Genomic DNA, 27,498 nt, shown 5'->3' on the forward strand with positions numbered 1-27,498 from the left:
AGTCGAGTAACTTGTCCTAGTTCTCACTGTCGTAAGCTATTGAGCCAAGTCTGAGTCCAAAGACCACAATTCTTTCTACCTCATCATACTACCTCTCAGTAGGACTAATGGTGAGATAAATTAAATGAGAAAAATCTGAAAATGGGGTATTACTGGAGAAGCCAAGTTTGTCCCAGATAAGGAAGGCATTGTGGTAGAGGGCCCTGGATATCCCAGGCTGTTCATAGCACCTAGAAAAATGGGGCAAGCTACCAAAGGGAGATCACATACCATCTAACCCTGTCCCAGCATTCTCTGCAGCCATCCCAACTCTCAAGAATGTCTCACATCCAAAGTTAGCTCAGGGGCCATATTCCCACCAGACCCTGAACTGTGACTTTAACTTGGAACATCACACCAGTCAGCTCATGTTTGAGAGCCTCTCAGTGTGGTCAATCTTCTCCATCTTCTAGAAGCCTGACTATACTCAGGTATGAGAATAAGCCGACATCACAGCAACCAGCCTTTCCCATTTCTGCAGCTGATTTCTCTATTCTATGAGTGTTTAGCTCTCTAAGGCAGCAGTCCATCTGGTTGAAAGGGAACCCTGCTGTTTACAGCCTCCTTGGGGACTGCTCAAAGACAGGAGAAACCCTATCCATTTCTACTCTTGTGTTTGCTCCATGAAACTGAATTTTATTTAAGCATCACATTTGGAGGAGAAAAGGAATCTCAGCCTTTGCTTTCTTGATTGTATTTTTTTTTGCAACAAGATGGCCAATAAATTAAAGCAATCCTCAAAGTAAAAACTTCAGGACCAAAATCTCCCAAGCATGATGTCCATCTAAGGTCCAAGATCATCTTTCCAAGAATACTGGAAAGCTGTAGAGCTGCAAAGGACCCCAGAGATCATCTCTTATAAGGAGAAGCCAAAACCCATAATAGGGGAGTGACTGGTTCTATATCATGGTACAAGGGGACTTAAACCTCATGTTCTCGAGTCATGTCTTACTGCAGGTCAAGGAGCTGCAGGTCAAGCAAATACAGAGAAGCAGCACAGGGAAACTGGGTCCTCGGGCATGATACAACAGAATTGGTGCCAAGAAAAATGGTGGATTTGAAACCTGAAGGCTGAGCCCCAACTGTGAAGAAAAAGTGCTCTTTAGTATTTACCAACTCATCCCTCCCAAGTGGACAAATACAAGGGTCACCACATTGCACAACTCCAGGGGTCTCAACTTACACATTTTTACAAAGGCAGAAAAGTAAGAGCTCAACCAATATTAGTTGTCATTTTCTAGTTATGCATGCACAGCAAAACCCAAGGCATTCATTGATAACTATAGGAGTCACTCCAATAAGTAGTAATGTTAAGAACAACCCAAGAAACTTCAAAAGAATGAATATGTAAAAGCAAGTTGATCACAAAAGGGTATGAAAAAGAATGTTCAGCAAGGCTGATTGAAACACTGGTAGACGTCAGCTACGTGGTAGACACGTAGATACAAATGCCTTACCTGTGTTAATCCTCACAAGTACATGACACAGATACAATTAATCTCCCATGTGACACCTAGAGAACTGAAATGAGGGGTAACTGGGTAACAAGCAAGTCACATCACCAGTAAGTGGCATGATCGATCAAAGGCAGCCACCTGCCTCACAACACCATTTCCTTGGCTATTGTACATGTCCCCTTTGCAGAGGCCAGCTAATCAATGATTTTTGCTCCTGAGAGAGGGGAACAGTTGAACTCTGCTCCACTTCCCTGAGATTGTTGCAGGGGCAAACATGAAGCTTACAATGGGATGACAGTAGGAAGAGATCTATCTGCAGTGTGGGGGATCCTTATGGGGAGGGAATGAGGAAATATTGAGGGGCTCATCAGGGGACATAGGTGTCAAAAAGAATCTTAAAGCTCCCTAACATCACAACGGGAAGTCAGAGGGAGTCTCAGAGCCCCTGAGACTTCCTCCCTTAATTCACCCTTCCTCAGGGATGTAACGTGAAAAGAAATGATAGAAAACTTTTATGTTCCTTAGCTAGAAGCCAATGTCCACAAAAAAATATTGAGTAACTTGAGACCTCCTGACCCCAACGAGATAGGAACTATTTTTTATTTCATCCCACTCTGTGACCTTGAACAATTTACCTAATCTCTCTGAGCCTCAGTTTCTCCTCCTATATAAAATAGAATTCATACTTACCTTATATTTATGTTGTGAGAATTAAACTAAGAGATGACTAATGAAAAGGCTTGCAATGCTTGCCACCTGCTAGAAGTGCAATGAATAGTAGCTTCTGTTATCCTTTCAGAATACAAAGAATACTTTGTTCTTTACTCACAAACCCAAGATTTCATTCAGGGCTGCAATATGCCCAGACAGAAAGATTGCATTCCCAGATTCCTTTGCATTTAGGTGGCTATATTTCAGTTCAAAGGATACGTGAGGAAAGACTGCTGGGGAGAAGAGCTCCAGGAAATGTATTGTTTTCCTAAAAATAGGAGGAGCTGACCCAGTCAGCATGTTCATTTGACCCATGCCCTTTGCCCCATCCCTCTTCTTCCTGTCTGAGGTGTAGCAGCCATCTTGCCACCGTAAGGACAAGGCTGATCACAGGAATAAAGTATCCTGGATCCTAAATGGCATCCTTTGAGTACTTATGCCAACTCCAGATTTCCTACCTCCTGACTTGTCAGGTTAGAAAAACAAAACTTTATCTAGTTCCACTGTTTGTAGCTAAACACATTCCTAACTGATTTTACCATCACAGTTTAGTGTATTGAAGTAAAAGTATAGAAATGTTGGGGTGTTTGTCCAAAATCATATCATGAATTTTTTTATGGCAATGTCAGGATGAGTAAGTATCTGAGTCTTAAATTCCCAATCTAAATATACTCCTAATAATAGGTGACATTTCCATGAAAATTATGTTTATATCAAAAATCAAAATGTTAAATGTCCTAAGACATGTACATGGAAGTCAACTGTGGTCATATATAAAAGCTCCCTTCTGGAAATTTAAGTAGCCAAATTTATATTTGAAAACCATTTAATCTGTACAGTAGTCTTTTCAGTCTTGAGGTTAAATCACACATGAAGTTCAGAAGAGAAACTGTTAGTCCACAAAACCCAGCTTCATCCCTCTGCAAACACAAGTCCACACCTCTGAACCACCCAGAGAACATCATGCTGTGAAATCAACAAATAAAGCTGCCTCCCTGAGATCTATCCTACAGATAGATTGGATTCAATAACAAGATGCTTTTGAACTGTTAATAAGTATTTTATTACCTGATCATTTTGAAAGTCAGGATTGAACACTATCTTGTAAGGATAGTCCTTGCATGGCAAATTTGTTTGGGCTTAAAAGGATCATTTCCATTGTACTATTATAATTTAATGAAAAGTATTTGCTGGACTCAAATAATGCAAGTAATAAATAAATGTGATTAATAAAACCATATCCAAATGTTCTTCTTGAGAATTTGTATTGGCAACCACACTGCTGGATATGAGTTTAGTCAGAGTCTCTGGAACTAGAGGATCTCTGGGAGATGAAGTTCACAGCTCAGCTGTGGAAGGAGGTGCATCTTTGGAACTGTCCGGGAAGGAATAAGTAGTGGTGCTTAGAACTTATCTTACCACCATGTGGTGGGAATGGCTTTATGGTGATTCCCACAGTGGCCTTGGCTGTGCTCCTGTCCATGTTCCCCTGGCTGGACTCATTTGGTCCAACATAAGTACATGTGACCCAAGTTGTAGCAGATTCTCTCTTACAGGAGATTAGAATTTGAACAAAGAGACATTATGTTGGGAAATCTTTAGGTTTGCCTCAAGTAGCCAACAGCATGGTAAAAAGCAAGTCCACAAATCACTGCCACTGAAGTCCCAGGAGCTGGTCTAGTTTTTGCCCTTCTTAATACCTTCTGGTTTTGTGAACTTCCCCAATACTTTCCTAATGAACTTGGGCTAGGCTGAATCGGTTTCTGTTGCTTAAAACCAAAGTATCTTAGTGAATATGCTTGACACCATGGGGTACTGATTTGTAGGGTCCCAGAGTCAGAAGGAATTATAAAAGGTGACCTAATCCCTTCCCACTTTTAAGCAGAAATAAGAAGTACTAATCTTGGGCAAATAGGAAGTGTCAAGGAATCACTATTGTCCAAAGGCCTCTAAGAAAGGAAATTTTGACATCTGGCCTTCGCATTTTACACCAAGAACCTTCTTTCCCATGCTCTTTCTTGTACCTGCTGCAGTGTCAGCAGGATGACAGGTACACCAGGGAACGGGCTTTGGTACTGGACTCTGGAGTTAGAATCTGGCACTGCTGCTTCCTAGTGGGGGACTTAGGGTATCGTTCAACCTCTCCAAGCTTGGCTTCCCTATCTGTAAAGAGGAAATGATCATAGTACTTACTTCATGGGGTTTTGAGAATTAAGTAGATTAATGCACAAAAAAGTATTCAGAACAATACTCCATTCCAGTTTCTCCCACTGCCTCCTCTCATATTCCAGGCACTCCAGCCTCCACATGCTCTTCCACACCTAGAAGTCTTAGGGGGAACCTTTGTTTATTTTGTTCTTTCTGCCTGAGAGGCCCTCTCTTGCTCCTATTCCCCATATCCTCTCACTGATAGATTGTAAAAATGGCCCCAGTTCTTCACACATGCCTATAACCACACTCTTTGCTATGTGATTTTGTAGCTCAACCCATCAGGAGGTGGAGTCTATATTCCTTACCCCTTGAATGTGGGATAGTCATATGGCCTTGTTTGACCAATAGAGTTCAGTAGAAGAGACATTGTAGCCATTTGGACCATAAACCTCAAGAGACTTGACAGTCTCTCTCTCTCTCTCTCTCTCTCTTTCTGTTTCTCTCTCTCTCTCTCTCTCTCTCTCTCTCTCTTTCAGCCACGAGACTCAGTTGGCCTATTTGATAATGAGAGACACATGGACCAATCTCCCAATCACCCAGTCTACTACAACCCCTTGAAATAGAACACCTAGCTGACCAGCATCTGACCACTGAAACACAGTGGCCCCATTGGACCAGCTAAAACCAGAAGAACCACCCAGCTTAGCCAAACCACATCGCCAACTCACTGCATTAAACACTAAATAAGTGATTGTTGTTTCAAGTCACTACATGTGGGGGTAAGTTTGCTACGTTGTAAGAAGTGACTGATAATGCATCTTCTCTAGGCCTCAGTTTCCTCAATGGCACAACAAAGATAATGAAAATAGAAATAATACAACCTGCCTCTTAAAATAAGCATGAAAATTATATGAGAAAAAGCTTATAAGTACCTGTGACATTAAATAATACATAGCTATAAACTACCACAAACAGTATAATGATGATACATTACTTTGAATTCTTTGTCTCTCATCTGTAAATCTGAGAATAATGATATCAAATGAGCAGGGTTGTTGTAAGGCATTGAGGAAACACAGGTGATGTGCTTAGCACCACATCAGATTCAGACAGAACACAAACAAATGGTTATTATTGATGTGTAGCTGTTGCTGTTAAATATTATTACAAAGGTTTGGCTCCTTCATTCTCCTCCCTGGCCCTAATGCACAGTCCTCCCCCAGCCCTTATCCTACCTCCAGCCTTTAGTGTTTTCTAGCTTGAGGATCACACCTTGGCTTCCAGCCTTCAGTCTCACACTGGGCACCACCATCCTCAGCAGCTGTGGGGAGAGGGGAACTCAGAATCCCTGGCAGGAAGGAGTTCATTATTTAGTTCCCGAAACTCCTCCATCTTCAGCCCCTTTGTGAACTCTAGCCACTAGGGGGCAGCCTCAAAGAAAGCTGGGCCTGTCCTGTGTGTATTTTCCTTTTTCAGTTCCCACTGTCACCTCAGAGAGGCGAGGGCCCAAGGATTTGAGAAGCTTCCTCTGGTCCCATTGTCTGAGGACCACATCCCTGCTATGACCACTCTTTTGTTCACATCCTTACTTCTCCCAGAGCAGCAAGTGACCCTCCCCCAGCCACCTTGAGCAGACACTGGTGGCAACACTTCCCCAGCTCAGGGCAACCTCTCAACCTACGTGAGTGGTTTCATAATTCATGCCTGCCCATCAGCGGACAGATTTAGCCTGCTGCCTGCTGAGTCTGGAAATACTGAATATTAAAATATCCTCAATGCTTGCCCTTCTGACGCCCTCGCCCCTCTCAGACTCACATGCAGTTGGTTACACAAACAATGACAGGATACCCATCATTTTGTCAATTAAATAAGTGCTCAAAACCTATAGGTGTGACTTGTAAAAACAGGGAAAGGAGCATTAAGATCCATGTGTTAGGTGTGTCCTTGGGGGAGTCCTAGTCTTCTGGCTTTGGGACCATGTATTTTCTTCTGCATCACATTTCTGCTTCAACAATCCAGGCCCTTTTGTACCACTATTTGCAATAAAGAGAAATGGGAATCCAATGTGGGGGGTTTGGTGAGCATAATAGAGCAAAAGGCCTGCAGAAACACTCTCTGCCCTCCCAGGACAGCAATAGGGAGGCTACCGGGAATTGAAACCTGCCATTAATGAGGGTGAGGAAGCAGAAAGGTGTGTGTTTGGCAAGGAAAGGTGAAAGGAGTGTGTGTGTGTGTGTGTGTGTGTGTGTGTGTCTCACCCTTTTGCCAACAATCTCCCTGACTTCCCTCACACACATCAAAGACAGCCCCACATTTCCCACCTTTGATGTTGAGTTTTTAAAACTTCAAATCAAAGAATTTCTAAGCTATTACATTTTATTAACACTTTTTAGTGTTAATATCTAAGATATTAACACTTTTGTTAATATCTAGTAATGACCAGCTGCAAAAATGGGTTTGGGATTATTGGGATAAGGGAACGTTTCTGTAGATTCAAAATAATCAAAGGAGGTCTTCTTGGAAGATTTCATCCTTTGACCCTGAGCTAAAGCAGGCTCCAGCACTAGAAGAACTCAGGAGAGGGGTTCCCCTCTCAGTGTGTATAATCTGATTAAAGAGGCAAAGTCTCCATAGGGGAGGTACAGGATAATGGCTGGTAATGCCAGGTGTGTATGGTACCTTAACAGGTACCATAATGGGCAGCAAAAGGAATCTGAAGTTCCTCTGCACACATTCAGGAAGAAGGCAGGTCAAGCATGAGTGCATAGCATAGTACAGAGAAGAGATGGACAGAGAAGAGATGGACCAGGCACACTAGGATTCTAGCCCTGGTTCTGCTGTTTACCATGGGACCTTAGCAAATATCCTTCTTCCCTCTTGAGCCTCAGTTTCCTCATCCATGAAATGGAGATAGCAATCCTCACATCAGAGTCTAGACTTCCCTCCACTTAGGATATTTCTCCTCATTGTTTCACTAGAGAATTTACCTGAGACTTAAACAAGAGATTCTTCACTTGGAAATGAGTTAGTCACAACTGATGGATAAATTACTTATTGGATTAGTAAGCATGATGACTAATGACAAACTGAGGTGGACTGTGCCCACATGTGTCCCCTTGCTGAGGGAGGTTATAAGATTCTCTCTTCAGAAGTGGAACCCTGTATTGGTTTCCTTTTGCTGCTGTGACATGACCACAGCCTTAATCACTTAAACACAACACAAATGTATGATCTTACAGCTCTGGAAGTCAGAAGTCCAAAATGAGTCTCACCGGCCTTAATGAAGGTGCAGGCAGGGCTGGTTCCTTCTAGAGAATCTAGAGGAGAATCTGTTTCCTTTCATTGGCTTCCAGCTATGGCTTTCCTTGACTTGTTCCCTTCCCCCATCTTCATGTTGGCATCACTGTCTTTCTCTCCCACCTGCCTCCCTATCTTGTACAAATTCTTGTGATTGCACTGGGACCACTGGGATAACCCAGAATAATAACACTAGCTCACATTAGCCGATCAGCAACCTCGATTCCATTGGTAACTTCAATTCCCCTACACCATGTGGTCTAACATATTCATAGGATCTGGGGTCTGGAATTTTTGTTCTAGAGATTGGGACCAAGCTAACAGAGAAAGGTCAGCTACTTCCCATCTGTGGTGGCTTCTGAGCTTCACTGTGGGGTTTGTTAAGTGCTGGCCTGTGGGGCAGGAGGTTGATAAGGCCACCCTTGATGTTCATTGCCAGAAACCTTGATCAGGTCACTCTTTTCTGGGCATCAGCTCCCACCTCTGTAACATGGAAATAATCCCTGCTGCCTGCTGCCTTTGTGTCACCGCTGGGTGTAAGTGTGACCCCCACCAAAGCCCTCCCTGTGGTGTGATCCCCACTGAGACCATCCTATGGACCAGGCAGTGTGGGCCATCTTGATGAGTGGCAAACACAATACATGCACCCAAAGAGCTCACATTCCACCTAACCAACATTCTTTTTTTGTTTCTTTTTTCTCCAAACTTCTCAGAGTTGCCAATAAATCACAGCTCCCCTATCAACAGGAACTTGAAACAGACATCTTTAGCCATGTAGATTACATATTCACTTTCACATGCACCCTATTTGAATTTTCTCTAATTTGCAGTTCTTTTCAAAACATTTCAGTATCACTAAAGAATTTTTACTGATTCAAAATTTCCTCATCTTAACCCTTTGGCTCTTTATGTTTCTGTGTTTCCTTTCAAGATGTCCTTGCGTCTGTAGATAATTTTATATGCTTTAGAGCAGATATGATTTTATATTTTTCTCTTTCCATGTAACAATACTTAAGCACTTTTCCATGGAGCCACACATTTTTCAGAATTATGCTTATTTAATGGCTACACAATTTTCCATCCAGTTGATGACACATAATAGCTCCCAGGTTTATTTGATGGCTTTTATTTGATTTTTGTTTGTTTGTTCATTTCTTTGGCTGGTTGGTTGATTTGTTCTTTTGTGGGGCTACTTGTTTTTGTTTGGTTTTGCCATTTTAAATAAGGCTGCTGTGAATATCTTCACACATTTTTATTTGTTGTCCTTTTAATTCTTTCAGTAGAATAGTTTCCCAAGAGTAGAATTCCACTTGACCCTCACAATAGCTCAATGATGTAAGCTGAACAGAAATTAATCTTGTTTTACAGATGAAGAAGCTGGGGAAACAGAAATGGAAAACTTTCTCCATAGACACACAGTGGGCTGGAGGACAGGACTAGTTTGAAATCTCCAGATTCTTGTTACAGCAGTCAGATCTGAGAATCCTTCTTCAGCAACACCACCTACAAGCAAATGAGGAAGTCCTTCAAATCCCCATATGCACCCCTTGCTCCCTGTTCCTACCCTAACTATAGACCTGCTGACTCACACACTCAAGACCACCTCCCCTACAGTCCCATTTAGCCCTACAAGTTCATGAGACCCTGGTCCCATATGTTATCCCAGAAACTCTTGAGCTGAATACTAGGAATGAGACTTTAAGAAAAAATTCTCTCTGTAGAAGTCCCCAAAGCAAAGACCAGTCTACCTCAGAATCCATGACAGTGTGCAGGAGATTCCTGTTCCGATGGGAGGAGAAGAGCTCACAATTCTGATCAAGACTTTGGAGTTTAAACTCCTAGATACACATCCTGGTCCCACCACTGACTGGTTACATGGCCTATAAGAAGTTACTGCCCCACCACCACCACCACCACCTTGCCCTGCTGATTCTCAGCCTCCTCTTCTGTAAGTTGCAGGTGGCAAGACCAGTACCACCTGTAGAGCTGTGAGGGTGAGATGAACTCATTCTCATGTAGGGCTGACCACAATGCCTGATTCACCCTGAGTGACAAGTAAATGGCACTTACTATTCAGTGTGCCAGTCTCCTTGGGCTATCGCAACAAAGTAGCCACAAACTTGGCGGCTAAGAACATCAAAAATTTATTCACACAGCCAGGCTTGAAGTCAAGGTGTCAGCCAAGTCATGCATGTGCCCTCCAAAGGCACCAGGGGAAGATGATTTCTTGTCTCTTCTAGCTTCTGGGGGCTCCTGGCTTTCCTGGGCTTGTGACAGCATGACTCCAATCTCTGCTCCATCTTCATGTGGCCTTCTTCCCTGTCCCTGTGCCCATGTGCTTTCTTCTCCTAATAAGGACACCCATACTGAATTCCGAGGCATTCTAACCCACTATGATCTCATCTCCATCCTTATTTTGATTGTGTCTGAAAGACCCTGCTTCTAAATATCTCAGTTAAATCAAGCTGCTGTAACTAAACACTTTAGACCAGGTAATTTATAAAGAATAGAAATTTATTTCTCACAACTCTGAAGGGTGGGAAGTTCAAAATCAAGGCAGTAACCAATTCACTGTCTAGACAGGGCTTGCTCCCTTCTTCAAAGACAGCAACATCCTGCTGGCCTCACACGGTGGACAGAACCAAACAGCTCCTTCAGTCTTACTTTATAAGGAAGCTAAGCCCATTCACAAGGGTTCTGCTGTCATGATTCAATACCTCCCAGAGGCCCCACCCTTAAAACCAACACATTGGGGATTAAATTTCAACACATGAATTTTTTCAAATATTATTATTATTATTTTACATTTTTATTGGCATATATTATTTGCACCGGAGGGTCCATTGTGACATTTACATGTGTGCTTACAATATATCTTAATTAAATTCACGCCCATGCATCAATCTCCCTGATCTCCCTTTCCCCTTTCTTAGAACAATTTCAACAGATTTCACTGTTCTGTTTTCATACATGTATACAAAGTACACCATCCACATTCGCCCTCCTTCACCCTCTTCATTTAACCTTCCCCCTCTCACTGGTACTCACCCCCAGACAGGAACTGTTTTACCTTCCTTTCGTTTTTTTATGTTCAACACATGAATTTTTGAGGGACACACACTCAGACTATACCATCAAAAGAGGTCACATTCTTTTTTTTTTTCTTTTATTATTCATATGTGCATACAAGGCTTGGTTCATTTCTCCCCGCTGCCCCCACCCCCTCCCTTACCACCCACTCTGCCCCCTCCCTCTCCCCCCCCTCAATACCCAGCAGAAACTATTTTGCCCTTATCTCTAATTTTGTTGTAGAGAGAGTATAAGCAATAATAGGAAGAAACAAGGGTTTTTGCTGGTTGAGATAAGGATAGCTATACAGGGCATTGACTCACATTGATTTCCTGTGCGTGGGTGTTACCTTCTAGGTTAATTCTTTTTGATCTCACCTTTTCTCTAGTACCTGTTCCCCTTTTCCTATTGGCCTCAGTTGCTTTAAGGTATCTGCTTTAGTTTCTCTGCATTAAGGGCAACAAATGCTAGCTAGTTTTTTAGGTGTCTTACCTATCCTCACCCCTCCCTTGTGTGCTAAGCTTTTATCATGTGCTCATAGTCCAATCCCATTGTTGTGTTTGCCCTTGATCTAATGTCCACATATGAGGGAGAACATACGATTTTTGGTCTTTTGGGCCAGGCTAACCTCACTCAGAATGATGTTCTCCAATTCCATCCATTTACCAGCGAATGATAACATTTCGTTCTTCTTCATGGCTGCATAAAATTCCATTGTGTATAGATACCACATTTTCTTAATCCATTCGTCAGTGGTGGGGCATCTTGGCTGTTTCCATAACTTGGCTATTGTGAATAGTGCCGCAATAAACATGGATGTGCAGGTGCCTCTGGAGTAACAGTCTTTTGGGTATATCCCCAAGAGTGGTATTGCTGGATCAAATGGTAGATCAATGTTTAGCTTTTTAAGTAGCCTCCAAATTTTTTTCCAGAGTGGTTGTACTAGTCTACATTCCCACCAACAGTGTAAGAGGGTTCCTTTTTCCCCGCATCCTCGCCAACACCTGTTGTTGGTGGTGTTGCTAATGATGGCTATTCTAACAGGGGTAAGGTGGAATCTTAGTGTGGTTTTAATTTGCATTTCCTTTATTGCTAGAGATGGCGAGCATTTTTTCATGTGTTTTTTGGCCATTTTGAATTTCTTCTTTTGAGAAAGTTCTGTTTAGTTCACTTGCCCATTTCTTTATTGGTTCATTAGTTTTGGGAGAATTTAGTTTTTTAAGTTCCCTGTATATTCTGGTTATCAGTCCTTTGTCTGATGTATAGTTGGCAAATATTTTCTCCCACTCTGTGGGTGTTCTCTTCAGTTTAGAGACCATTTCTTTTGATGAACAGAAGCTTTTTAGTTTTATGAGGTCCCATTTATCTATGCTATCTCTTAGTTGCTGTGCTGCTGGGGTTTCATTGAGAAAGTTCTTACCTATACCTACTAACTCCAGAGTATTTCCTACTCTTTCCTGTATCAACTTTAGAGTTTGGGGTCTGATATTAAGCTCCTTGATTCATTTTGAGTTAATCTTGGTATAGGTGATATACATGGATCTAGTTTCAGTTTTTTGCAGACTGCTAACCAGTTTTCCCAGCAGTTTTTGTTGAAGAGGCTGCTATTTCTCCATCGTATATTTTTAGCTCCTTTGTCAAAGACAAGTTGGTTATAGTTGTGTGGCTTCATATGTGGGTCCTCTATTCTGTTCCACTGGTCTTCATGTCTGTTTTTGTGCCAGTACCATGCTGTTTTTATTGTTATTGCTTTGTAATATAGTTTGAAGTCAGGTATTGTGATACCTCCTGCATTGTTCTTTTGACTGAGTATTGCCTTGGCTATTCGTGGCCTCTTGTGTTTCCATATAAATTTAATAGTAGATTTTTCAATCTCTTTAATGAATGTCATTGGAATTTTGATGGGAATTGCATTAAACATGTAGATTACTTTGGGGAGTATAGACATTTTTACTATGTTGATTCTACCAATCCATGAGCATGGGCGATCTCTCCACTTTCTATAGTCTTCCTCAATCTCTTTCTTCAGAAGTGTATAGTTTTCCTTATAGAGGTCTTTCACATCTTTTGTTAGGTTTACACCTAGGTATTTGATTTTTTTTGAGGCTATTGTAAATGGAATTGTTTTCATACATTCTTTTTCCGTTTGCTCATTGTTAGTGTATAGAAATGCTAATGATTTTTCTATGTTGATTTTATATCCTGCTACCTTGCTATAGCTATTGATGATGTCTAGAAGCTTCTGAGTAGAGTTTTTTGGGTCTTTAAGGTATAGGATCATGTCGTCTGCAAATAGGGATATTTTGACAGCTTCTTTATCTATTTGTATTCCTTTTATTCCTTCTTCTTGCCTAATTGCTCTGGCTAGGAATTCCAGTACTACATTGAATAGGAATGGAGATAGTGGGCATCCTTGTCTGGTTCCTGATTTTAGAGGGAATGGATAATACCATTTTTTCTATAAATGAAGAAAAAAAGTGATATTATTCTTCACAATCTTGGTGATGTTTCTGATGTTGATTTTACTCTACCTCCTTTGAGTTTTCTCCTGTAATGAACAAAAATAAGAAGAAAAGTCATCTTGGAATCTTTGAGGTGAGAGAAGGATCTGTGAGTTCCTCCACTGGTCAGAAAAGTAGTTGGGCTACTGTCTTCCCTCAGGAGCAATTCCTACACAGGAGGTTTCAGGAGACTGGAATGAAAAAAATGGAAGACATGGGGCTCACAAGCTCCTGCCTGCCCCACTTGCTGACAACAGAGGGAAATGAGTGAGAGGAGAGGAATATGAGAACCACACCTAGCCAGTTTGGAACAGGCAGGATTTCACGTGGCTCTGGCCAATCTCTTATGCCTTTCATGTACCTCTGTCCCCTGACAGTGTGATGAAATCACAAAGAACTGGGCCAAGTACCAGGCACATTGGATGATGCCACTAGTAAAAGGACCAGTGAAAAGTCGGACACTGGCTTGGAACAAAAAGGAACACCACTCAGAGCATCTCCCATAAGCCACTTCCCTGAACCTTCACAATGGTAACTAGAGGCCTTGTGGATCCCCCATTTTATAGAAAAGTGAGTCTTAGAGAGAATGAGGGGCTGCCCAAGCCATTATGCAAACCCTAATCTACCTGTGTTCAAAGCCACTCCTTCCCACCCATGGGAGTTTGTACTCAAGTGTTCTATACAGAATGGACATATGACTACAAAGACACGTACTCACTATGCAGCCAGTGACGGCACACAGACTCAAGCAATGTGTCTTGAGCCCTGATGCATTTGCAACATGGAGAAACTTGAGGGACACACCTCTTTGGGAAGAATTCAAATGGGAATGATGTTTTTTAGAGATGTGCTAAATCAACACAAAGCCATAGACCTTTCTTTTCTGCAAGACGTGTCTCTGCACATTATCCCATTTGGTCCTGACAAGAAGGACATTGACTCCTTGTGTGTGACATTGAGCTGGTCATTGCCCTTTCATTATCTCAGCATCCTTACATGTATGTCACAAGAGGAGGTTGAACCGTAGTCCAAGTTCTTTTCCATGTCTACATATGAGTCAAGGAATTTGTCACCAAATTTGAGTGATGTTAAAATAAACACAAGTGGAAAAGGCTAGAGAATGGTGACAACTAACTCTTTGTGCACATTACATGTCAGGCACTTTAATAATATTAACGACTCATATCTATCAGGCCTTCATGTGTCAGGTACCATGCTGAATTCCTTATATATGATAGAGCACTTAATCCTCACAACCCTATGACCTACACCCTATTTCTATTTTACAGATGAGAAAACTGATGTTTCAAAAAAGAGAAGACAATTTGCCAAATATTACAGAGCTGGAGCAAGAACTTGATACAAGACTCTGGTTCCAAACCAGTCTTAATTCCTTTCCCTGATGATGGACATGCATGTGTCATTAGACTCAAATTTTTCCTGTTCTACAGGTACAGTTTTCTGAATTGGGCTTTGTCTCTGTCCTCATTTTTTTTTTCTTTCTCCCTTAGCTGGTAAGTCATGGAGTTTGCTTACAGGAGGGAAGGCTTGTTGGCTTCTGGCAAAGGCAGTGTCTTTAGGAACCAGACTGGGAACATAAAAAAAGAAATGAAGGGTAGTGGGAGAGGCTGTGGGGAGTGGTCAATAGGGAGTTAAGGTGCTTTATTAGTCTGCTTAGCTGACATAACAAGCTATCACAGGCTGAGTGAGGGCAGGAGGGAGTCAACAAGAGAAATTTATTATCTAACAGTTCTAGAGGTCAAAGGTCAGATCAGGTGTGGCCAGGGTTGGTTTCTCCTTGTCTTGGGGATGGCTATCTTGTCTCTGTGTCTTCACATCGTCTTCCCTCTGTAAGTGCTGGTCTCCAAATTACCCTGTTCTTCTTGTTTTGGGGTTCACCCTAATGGTTTCATCTTAATTTAAGTACCTCCTTAAAGGCCCAATCTCCAAATATGGTCACATTCTGAGGTACTGAGAATTATGATTTCAACACACAAATTTGGGGCGGGGGACACAATTCAGCTCATCAAAGAAACCTAAGTGAAACAGGAGTGTAGAGGCAGTGCTCAAAGTCCCTCAAGTTAAATGGTCTTTTTTTTTTTTTTAGCTGTACTAGAGTTTTAATTTAGGCCCTACACTCTTGAGCCACTCCACCAGCCCTTTTTTGTAATGGGTTTTTTTTTTGACATAAGGTTTCAAGAACTATTTCTTCAAACTTCCATCCTCCTGATCTCTGCTTCCTGAGTAGCTAAGATTACATGTGTGAGCCACTGGCGTCATCCTGCTTAAATGGTCTTTTTAAAGCAATGACATGATCAATTAAAACCCCTCTGAGGGTCCCAGCTGAATCTCCTCCCTTAGAGGAACATTAATGAGTGGTTTCTCACACTGGACGTGATAGATTCCCAGGAGTTACACAATGCCTTATGAGCCAGAGTTCTTTCTAAGGGGTGAGTTCTATAAGAATTTTGTTTTTACTTTGTGTTTCCATTTTCATAACCAAAAAACAGTTATTTCACCAATTTCAAAGACTAAGTCTTCAATAATCAAATTCTTAACTGCAAGATGTTGTCCTAGTAGTTTGGGGAGGATAATACTGGGAGGGGGAAGGTGAAGGAAGGAGATTAAGGTGACAGTATATGGTTAGATGGACTTCATACACCTATATGAAACAGAACTAAGAAACCTCTTGTAATTGCTTTAAGTGGGGTGGGGAGGGAGTTGAGGGGGAGAGACGATGGGAGCAATGTAACTAATATACCATATAAGTCTAATTGGAATTGTCACCATGAATCCCCCCATGTGTAATGAAAATTTTTATTTAAAAATTTTATTAAACAAACAAAAAAGGATGTTTTCCTAAAGTGGGTCTCCCAATTTTTCAAGTCACTGTTTCTGGAAACCAGGTTCCTATGCACATGAGGTCCACCAGCAGGAGTCCACAGGAAATGTCATCCTAGAAAAGTCCCCTAATGGTCATAGTCAAACATCTCTTAGGTAGAACCGACATTCTCCACCAAGCCACCTACCTCAGCTGCTTGTTTTATGGGTAGAACAAAAGAGGCATAATCAAGCCCCATACCAAGCCTCCTAATGTTACTGAAATATTTGTATTTGTTCCCAAAAATAAACAAAACATGGGAAATTTTTGACCACTATACTAAAAAATCATTCCAGATTCCCATTCCATTTTTCAGAGGATATTTATGGAGTTGCAAGCAAAACACATGTAACATTGTATTCAATTCTCTTTCCTTACCATTACAATAGCATTTCTCATATCGATACATTTTCTTTGAAATATTCTAAATGGATGGAACATTTCTATTGTTCATTTAAGGCATTTCCAGGTTTTTTTCTTCTTAAGTAATATTTAAAAGAACAATGTCATGAATTATCTTTTTCCCCCTCATTTTGATTTATTTTTAGATGAATTCCCAGAAATAGTATTATAGAGGAAAACCTTCTTTGGTTCTTGAAACATAGTCACAAAATGCTTCCTAAAACTGTCATATTTCTGTCACTATCACTAGCCATTCAGGAATGTACTGATCTCGTTTTCATTTTTACTAACTTAATTGTATAAACTAAAACATCAACAATAGTCTAATTCATTTCTTTGATAACAGGGAAAGCTAAATACATGCTAATTATTTCATTGATAAATATATATTTTATGTGACCTGGTTTTTCATGTCTTCGCCAGTTTCTCTCCCCTCAAACAGAGGTAATCACATATGACTTGGGCTTCTCTTGGGACTTAGCCCTACCTGTCCTCCTGCACTCTCCACACTGTCCTCGTCATTGGCTCAGGCAAGTGCTCCTAGAAAAAAGGGTCTAAGTCGTCCTCCTAGAACTGTCCTGCCCGATATGGTATCTACTTGTTTCTATGGCCACTGAGCACTTAAAATGTGGCTAGCCTAAATGGAGTTGTGATAAAAGTGTAAAATACACACTGGATTTCAAAGACACGGAAAAAAGGAAACTATAAGATATCTTGTTAATCATGTTTACATATATTACATGTGGTAATAATATCTAGCTATGACGGATTAAACAAAAATAAGTTATTGAAATTAATATCATCTGTGGTTTTTTTACTTTCTAAATATAGCTACTAGAAAATTTTAAAGTATGTATGTGTCCCACGTATTACATTTCTAGTACACAGAGCTGCCTAGCCCTTTTGTTAAACCAATATTTTCTAGAGAGGTAATTCATTAAGTGCTCGAGAATGGATGTACAGGCTTTTAAATTCTTCTTTAACAATCTGATTGTGGCTCTTAGTTAAAATTAGCAGCAGCCACACTTTGTCATATACACTGCTCTTAATATTTTCTATCTGTGAGGCTAGTTAAGAATTGTCATTAAAGACAGCCATGATGACAAGCATTATGGGTAGTTCAACAAATATTTATTGGACACAACTTCTAGAAACAGGATAATTAGAGAACAACAGGATCTATGGATCCTGCCATTGCTGAGCTAACGGGAGAGGGAAGGGAGCAGGGGTAGAAACAACCAGCTGATCCCATTGCATATGAGAAGGTGATAAATACTATAGCAAAAGAGAAACGAAGCAGGGAGCAGTTTGCACTGAGGTTCTTAGTGGGTCTCATTAACAAGGCGAGATTTCAAACAAAGACTTGAAGTCGATAGGAGTTCAAGTGACTCCTTGGGAAAGAACATTTTTAGGAATAACAAGGGACTAACGGACAGACCATGTAATTGGTCTCCAGTCAGAAGACCTAGGTCCTCATCTCTAGGCCTCAGTTTCCCCAGGTCACCTAGGCTGCCCCTCCTTAGGTCCTATCCAGCTTAACTACCTGCAGTCCACCACTGACACCCCCCAGAAAGGTCAGTGTCTACCCTCACCCTGCCTACCCCCAGTCTACCCCACCCCCATGGAGACTTCAGGCCATCTCTCTGGCTGGCTGAATTCTAGAAAGGGCTGTGCCTAGAGCAGAAGGGGAGGGGTGAATGGAGACACAGTCAGTTTATTTATAGATCAGGATTATCTGTGGGCTGCTTGGCAAACCTGGCTCCTCTATAGGAAGAACAGTCAGAACAGCTAGTTGCTGAAAAAAATCCCAGGGGAGCCACTCAGCTCACTTGCCAGCCGGCCTGATCCATCTCCACTGAGGTAGTTAAAAACATGGTGGATCAGAGGTAAATCTGATCACCATTCCCTTCCTAATTGGATTCTCTGCCATCTCTCCCACTGTTATCTCTTCTCCACACTGCCACACAGTCTGAGCATGTCATTGCTGTGCTTACCAGTGTGTCTTTCAATACCTTTAAACCCAAACTTCTCAGCCGGATGAATAAAGTCCAGCACAGCCGGGCTCTCCCCGCCCAACACTCAGCTTCGTGTCTCCTCCTGTCTAGACCCTTCCAGGCACCTCCCACTTTCTTTCCTCTGTAAGGCACAGGGCCTCAACATGCCCCTGCTTCTCCATCAGCCAAAGATGTCCCCTCACACCTTGTTCTAGCAGTACATCCCCCTCACACTCCTCCTTAAAGTGTCAGCCCAAAAGTGCCAGCTCTGCCACTACTTGTGTCTCGGGCAAGTTCATTATTCTTCCTAAGTTTCAGTTTTATCATCTAACAAATGGTTTAATAATAAAAAGTACATACCTTCCTGGTGTTATAAGGACAAAGGAGCCCAACACTCATGAAAGCTTCTCACAGTGCTTGGCGCATAGTAAGTGCTCAATAAACGGTGACAGTGTTCTGTGCTTTAAATATCATTATCATTATTGCTTTAACAACTGCTGCTACGACCACCGCTGCTCATCCTGGCAGAAGGGATCCTCCTCCACTGTGTTCCCATATGTCCTAGTTTGGTATTGGCTCCCTCAAAATCAGATTCTGACAAGGGCTTGGATACATGTAGTTTATTTGGGAAGTGATCCCAGGAAGACAAATGAGGAAGTAGGAGAAGTGAGACAGGGAGGAAAGAAAAGCCAAAAAGGGTATGTTAATGAGAGTTATCTTTGTAGGTGACTGACTGAATCTCAATCCCACTGAAAACTTCTTAAGAAAGTGACAATGAAATGTGAAAGATTCAAAACTGCCCAGTCATGGCATACTTCAGAGAACAGACCTCTGCTGCAGAAAACTACTGTACAAGCTGCTGTCAGAGAGCTGAAACACCTCAAGAGGTTGCAAATGCTTTAATTTAGTGACTCCCCTTAGAATTTAGCCTAGATTTTAAAAAATCACAGATGTACACAAAAATGTAGCTAAAAGAATTTTCATTTCCACTGGAGATCATGTTAAGCAAAATAAAGCAGACTCAGAGACCAATGTCACATTTTCTCTCATGTGCTGCATCTACCCAAAAAAATGACATGAATGTAAAAGGGAGACTGTTTGGGTGGGGAGAGTGATGGGGGGGTGAACATGATCAAAGCACTTTATATGTATGCATGAAAATAGACAACAAAACCCATTAAAATTTTTAAAGGAGGCATAAGGAAGAAGAATAGGGTAAATTTGATCAAAGTACATTATATGCATGTATACAATGAAATCCTTTGTACAATTAAGTTATGCTAATAAAAAGAATTTTCATCTCCAGAACCATTTGTACTGGTAAACTTGAACACGCTTAAATGTGCAACAGGGGAAACCAGGTCCATTCTTACAACGGAATACCCAGCAGCCACTGGAAATGACTTTGTACAAGAATATTTAATGTCATAGAAAGCATACCATAATATATTGTGAAGTCATTTTTTTAAATCAGGTACATACACACATAAACTAAACTGTGTGACATGACTTAAGAATTTGAATAAGATTTTGACGTAACCAAGACTTGGAAATATACAAACTACAAATGACAAAAATAGTAATAATCAAGTGGTTAAATTGCATTTTAATTTTCTTTTTTTTTTCTTATCTGTAGTTTCAAAATGTTCTATGGCATTCATGTGTAATAGGGACACTCTGACAGTACCCAGGCTGCCAACTGAGAGAGATGGCAAAGAGACTGAGCATCACTCAACTTCGACCTATCCAAATGGGCTTTGATGTTTCTCTAACAGGAAAGGTCCTGAGGGCAAGCAGCTCCAGGAGACTGGCTTGCTCCAATCCCAAAGTATCCATCTGGGATGTGTGCATTCTGAAAACACATGGTCTTTTCCAGTGAGAGGAGGAAGCCCACCATTAGGAAAAGAAAAGCAATGTTTTTCTCTATATATCTCTCAATTTCAAAATTCTGGTCTTTGAAATGGGACTAGATAGCCCCATAAATGCTGCTCATGAATGCTGCATGAAGACAAAGACAAGTTGATTCTAAGAAGGCACAAGCAGATTTTAATAGGAAAAAAATGTAGTGTTTGTCCTGGACTTTCTGATCTCTGATCTTCAGATCTCATTTCACGCTCTTTGACTGTCCTTTCAAAAGAGAATAGAGGACCTGCATAAGTAAAGGAGGAGACAGCCTGGAGAAACTTCCCATTCACTTGAAAACTGCTTTCTGGTTTTAGGGAGAAAAGGAGGGCCTTCTGTCCTTTTCTGGGTTATCTCTCTCACAATAAGATTAAAGGAACTTTTGCCCCTCTCATCACTTCAAGTGCCTCTGTCTGCTCCTTCTCTTGATGACTTCCCCCTAAGAAGGGAAGACTGACTCCTGTAACTGACCATAGCCTGGGATCACCACTGGGCCATATTTTACTAAGAGGTGGAGCCATCAGGCCCCCTCCCTTCCTACACGTATGTACACAGCCCTCTTCTTGGTCACAGGGCAACCCCACTCTCTACCTGATCTTCTGCCCCTATTGGATTTGTTGTGCAAGTTCACTTTCCTTGCCTGTGCAGCTGGTTGGGAAAGGGGACTTAAAGACAAGTCTACACAGCCAGCCATTATTCACTTGAAGGGACAAGAAGAAGGAAGCCCCATTTTCTTCTCCTTACCTGACACCTCATTCTCCTATCCAGATTTTACCAAAGACTTCCTTTTGGGAGTTTTACAGTTGTTACAAATCATTATGCAATTATTATTCAAGCTTATACTGTGTTCGCCATTGGACTACTGCTCTTTAGATGTGACTTGGCCATGAATCCCTGAGGTAGCAGAGATGAGTGGGAGTATTTACTCTCATCCTGAAGAGCCCTCAAATCTGAACACCTACTATGTGCCAGGGATTGTGTTAGGTGCTAAATACACAAGTACAATCTGTCTTTCCTTAGTCTATTATTGCTACAAATTAGACTTAATCTATAGTAGTATTGTGGAGTAAGTTACAGTGGAAAAGGCTGAAGGTAAGGAATTAGGAGGCTGTTTGTCTCTTGGAAGCAAGGCAGACCAAAGCAGGTAGCAGCAGCAAGAGTATACCCCAAATGAGCTGTTCAAAGTACAGCACCACAGTAGAGGTAGACCAGAAGGCTGATCCACTGTACAGAATGCAGTGTTCTTTGTCCTGCTTCCTAAAAGGTGCAGTCTGGGAGAGAGCTTAGGTAAGAAAAGGACTGGAAAGGTGCACATTCTGGGAAAAAAAAGTTTTACGATTTCTAGTAAAGCTCTACTCTTCTGATAGAATTCCATGTACTCCAATTTCAGTTGCACAGACCTTTGGTAACCACAAAATCAGTCTGTTTTTAAAATGTGCTGGACAAGGGCTTCAGAGAGATGAATATACTTAATTGATCCTGAAGAATGAGTAGGATTGGAGAGGGTCAGCAGGGAAGATGAGTACAACAATCCCAGAAGAAGATTCCTTTATGCATTTACTAAGTGTCATCTTAGTTTTGTGCCCTTTCTCAGAAAAGTCTTTAGCCACAAGTAACAAAAACCAACTCAGGCAAGCTCAGAGTGCTGTGGTAGAATTATGGTTTGTCCCTTCCAAAATTCTGTTGAAATTTAATCTCCATTATGAGATATTTTAAGAGATGATTAGGGTTCTGCCCCTATGAATGGATGAACATATTCTTATGACTGAAGGAGTAATGGATTAATAAATTAGTGGGTTACCTCAAGGTTGGCTCTGCTAATACAGCCAAATTGGCTGGGAGTTTGTGGGAGAGACAATAAGCTGTGTCAAGGACCACTCCCTCAGTTTACAACACTTAAAAAATTAACAGGCTCTCCATCATTCAATCCCAGTCCTCAGAAACAGATCTGATCAGCCAAAGTAACTCACATGTTCAACCTAGCCAATCAAAGCTTGCTAAGAGTCTGGGTCTCATAGAATAAACGTGGCTCTTCAGATGATGCCTAAAAAGGAAGTCAGTATAAACTGAACTACAATTAATGAAATCTATGGTTCTTGTAGGAGGAGAGAGAATATAGCCTCAAAGCTCAAGTTCGGTTGAACTCTATGACCAATTGGAAATCTTAATTCAGTATTGAAAATAGGGTTGCCAGATTTTGGTAAATAAAAATACAATATAACCAATTAAATTTGAAAATCTAATAAAATGTTTAGTGAAACTATGTTCTAGCAATATTTGGGGCATACAGTAAAAAAAAAAACTTTATTGTTTATATGCAATTCAAATTTAACTGGGCATCCTGTATTCTAACTGCCAACCCTAGTGAAAAGGTGATCCTTTTCCATGACTCTGAATTCCTGACATTTCCAAAATAATGATCACATCTCTGGGAATGTAAATGCCCAAGACAGCTGTAGGGGTTTTCAATATGCCAAATTGAGGACACCGTGATTGAAGCTGGCATCCTGAGAGCAAGGTGGATCTGCATAATTATCAGTGAATTAAATTGCTTTGTTGCAGAGAGTCAGCTTATTCAATATGCATTTCAATTTTGGAGTGGTTGGCTGAAGAATTTCGGTATCAACAGATGGGAAATCCCTTGCTACAGCCGCAACCTTTACCTGTCATCATGACTCACAGGACTACCTGCAAGAAGACATTACTGTGCCTCCAAATGCCATCCTCCAGAGGCTTTGGTCAGAGAGCACTGGGCTCCCCTAGGGCTGGACTGCACAGGTGTATGGCCACAATGGTGCATGAGCTCTTTGTGCTGGTCTTCTCATCTGACTTGGGTCTCTCCTTTCTGTGAAAAAGATAACTATCTCAGAGTTGAGTCCTGATGTCATCATTACAAGTTCTATCAGCTGGAGAAGATTATGTAGGCCTTCTGAGCCTCAGTTTCCCCATCCGTTAATTGCGAATAATAATCCCCATCTTTCAAGGTCATTGAGAGGAGTCAATGAACTCCTCCATATGTAACTATAAAATTCTTTGAGGGACCTCACTCCCCCAAACTTGTTCTGGTCTCTCTCCTCCCCATTGTCTGTGTCCCCACAGTCATCATAACAGTGTCCTCCCAGTCACCTTAAAGTGCATACCTTGCCAATTGCTAGCCTTAGAGATTTGTAACTCTGTCTCTAATTGTGAGCCACACAGCTTGCTACAGCAAATCTTGAAACAGATCTATGTCATCCAGCCCAATCTGGGCTGCCCGTTATTCTTTCACTCTTTTCCGGTGGACTCACAGCTCAGAGGTTTCGTGACTAAAGCAGAAGGCAGGGTTTGCTTTTCATATGATGACATACAAGTCAGGTCCTTCGTGTCCCATGTAACCTCCAAGGAAAGGAGTGCTTCAAGAGGGGCCCACACAGGATGGCTCTGTCACCTAAGTGGAAGTGTGTGACCATACATGTGGCAAACACTAAGGCACACCTGCATCCAGTTCTTGATGCCCTTGTACTTGAGGGCAGTTTTGGGGCATGTTCTAATCAGCAAGTGAGATGCTGTACATCATCCCCAGGGCCCAGCATTTTCATGTCATGAGTCCCCCCGAATCCTCTTGCCATGGCAGATCTATAGAAAGGCTGTGCAGTACAGAAGGAGCAGCTCTGGCCAGCGGAGGCTGTGTGGGTCTGGGTTTCAGAGTTGCCCCTAAGGGACCCTGGATGCCCAGCAGGCTTTGCAATCTGCATGTGTAGGGGGTGTGCAGGTGTCAGAACAAAGTGTTCAAAGCATACTACTTACCTTCACTTTCCCATTATGCACCACACCTCTACTTTATTTCTTTTCGCTTTCTTCTATGCAACCCTGCCAAATAGATGTCATGCAATGTGCTCCACCCTCAGACCTCCCAGTCTGAATTCAGATGCTTGTTCTTCTAACGACCAGCACTGGCTTCCTTAATTCTCACCACCTATAATCCTAGACCCGGTCGTGTTTATTTGTTCCATGTCCATCTGTCCACTAGACTGTGTTTCCACAACAGCAAGGGCCAGAGCCAAGTTGATCCCTCCTGTAAACCCAGCACTCAGCACTGAGCAAGCCCTCCTAAAATCTTGCCTGCTAGGCTTTTTAGAAAGGACATTGATGATATTGCTGTGAAATCTGTGAGTAGATTAGTAAGAGTTCTCCAGAGAAACAATTTGTTATTTACTTGTTTATACAGTTATTGCAAGGAAATGACTTAACTATGTAGGCTGAGAAGTCCCAGGATCAGAAAACTGGAGACTCAGAGGAGCCAATAATGTAAGTCCTAGTCCAAGGCAAGAGAAGACCAATGTCCCAGATCAAGATTCACCCAGTAGAAGCTCTCTCTTACCCAGAGAAGGGTTCTTCAACTGATTGGATGAGGCCCCTACATTAGAGAGCTGAATCTTCTTTATTCAGTCACCTATTTAAAAGTTAGAGCACCGTCACAGACACACCCAGAATAATTGTCAACCAAATTTTTGAGGACTCTGTGGTTTAGCCAAGTTGACACATAAAATCAGCCATCAGTGTGGACAATGTTATATCTTTTAGTATGGCGTATCCTGTGGTGAGCAGAATAATAGACTTCTCATGTTCTACTCTGAAATCTGTGATTATATTGGGCAAAAGGACACTGTTGCAGATTTTTATTAACGATATTGAGATGGGGAATTGTCCAGGTGAGCCTAATCAAACCACAGACTTGTTTTTTGTTGTTGTTGTTGCTTTTTGCAGGGCTAAGAATGGGATCTAGGACCTTAACCATACTAGGCAAGTGTTCTACCACTGAGATACACCTCCAACTCCAATTGCAAAGATTCTTAAAAAACAGTTGTAAAAGCGGAACCACACCTGTAGAGGAAAGGACCAAGAAATGTCACATGCTGGCTTTGGATTTGGAGGAGGGTCTGAGCTGAGGAGTGGGGGCAACCTTTAGGATCTGGAAAAGGCACAATAGCCAAGACACAAGAGTCACTTCCAGGGCCTCTAGACATTAGGCAGCCCTGCCCACTCCTTGATTTTAGCCAGATGAGACCCATATCAGGCTTCTACAGATCAGTAATATAGTAAATTCATGAGGTTTTAAGTCATTAAGTTTGTAGCAACTTGTTATGGCGGTGACAGCAAGTATGCTAAGCCTGCCTTATTCACAGATTTTTTTACACGTGGTTTTGATCAAGCACTGTCAAAAAAAATTCCCATGCACATTACGCAGCTGAGTCAATGCAGAGATACTCTCAGTGAGTCCTGAGTTACCATCAGTTGCGTTTAAGTCCTTGTGTGATGTGCTGAGTGTTTCTCTTACCTTAATTACGTGGAAATATGTCTCCCAAAAACCGAGGTAAAAGTTATAGTAATCCTCCTAAGCCAAAAAGGGCATGTAATTGCTTAATTGAAGTGATAAAGTTAAATTTTTAGATTTGTCAACAGGCAGAATGTTTTCAGCAAAAGCTGGGGGCCAGGGTTATGGAAAAAAACGAATCAAGCATCTGCAGTACAGAACTGAACTCCATGCATCCTGAGAATTTCAGTTTTAACTCATGGTAGGGGGTGAGGGTCTCCTTAGAACCACATACCCAAAGATCCCAAGGGGCTACCGTAATGCATATCCGTAAGTCTAAACAGTAGCCAACAACCCTGAGCGTTTCCTGGGTACTGTTCTAGGTTCTCTACATGGTTTACTCTTTGGATCCACACAACACTACAAGGGAATGTTATTGTTATCTCAATGTACTGAGACACAGAGAGGCCTAGTAACTTCCCCAAGGTCAATAAATAGTGGAGCCTGGGTTTCAACATGACTGTGTAGCTCAAAGGCCTAGTACCTAACCACTGGGCCTGGCCATCTCTCTTAGAACTGCCAGGACAGCTAAGACAGTAGCAGTGAAAAGCAGTTGTGTTCTTTGGCAGCTCAGCTACATTATAAAAAGCAAGTAATCTATTATATTAATTATATGTTCTATATAATTATACTGGCATCATCTTATCATTATTACTGCAGTGGGAGGAGGGAGTAAGTACAAGAGAGAAAATCGCATCCTCTGAGCATCCTTTTCAATGTAGCTGCTTCTCGATGGCACCATTAAGCCCTGGACATGGCAAATGACACTTAGCAGACATTGTCTGGTTGTGTCTTCACAGTAGTTCCTGAAGTAATTATTATATTTATCTGTCATTATGTTTGTGAGGAAACACAGGCTCAGAGCGAGTGCTCAGGTACCTTGCAGACAGGTAGAGCCAGTCAGTGTTCCTGAGTTCAAGGCTGACTGTTTTCTTCCCTTTGCTGGTCCTCCTGTTCCTCACTGCCAACCTCTCTAATGCCTCCCCTGCCTTTTCAGCATCCTGCTCAAGGTTATTTATCTTACGAATATGACATTTATTCAGCAACTTACCTAGTGCACCATGAAGCACAGCAGCCTCTGCAGTTGCAGTTGAGAATGACAGAGCAGTGAGCAATGAACTTGTTAATGGGACTTCTGTCTGTGTCCACAGCCAAAGCCAAAGGTCACAGCCCTGGATGTACTGACAAAGACTCTCCTTGACCAGCTTGAGTCAGGCTCCTCTGAGTTCTACTTTTTGACGGGGCCTCCACCTGCCCCAACTAGTCTTACAAAGAATTCTAAGTTTTCCCCTCACCCTCAATGTCTCATCAGTCTGTAATGTCAAAGTCCTTGGCCTGTCTTCAGCCCTGTCTGTGTCATCTCCTCTCAGTAATTCTCCATCCACTGTCCCTTCACCCTTCTCTTTGGCTATAAAAACCCTCAGTTTCTCTCCCTGATTGCAATAGTCCTAAGCACAGTCTTCCATATAATTTTAAGAAGTGCTAGAATACTTTTCTTTATCAATCAATATCACCTGGGTTTTTTGGTTTTTGGTTTTTGGTTTACTATGAGGAGGCCTGGGGCTACCTAGGGCCTACAGAATCAGAATCGTGGGACTGGTTCTAATGTGGGAACCACTGGCCCAAAAGGTTTACACGGATCTCCTTAATGATGGAGAATCTAGGAGCAGGTTGACTCTCAGATTGACAGGCCCAGGACTTCTTCCCACATGGGCTGACCTTCTGATCACTCCATTCTGAC

Source organism: Castor canadensis, chromosome 3 (assembly GCF_047511655.1).
Source record: "Castor canadensis chromosome 3, mCasCan1.hap1v2, whole genome shotgun sequence".
NCBI lineage: Eukaryota > Metazoa > Chordata > Mammalia > Rodentia > Castoridae > Castor > Castor canadensis.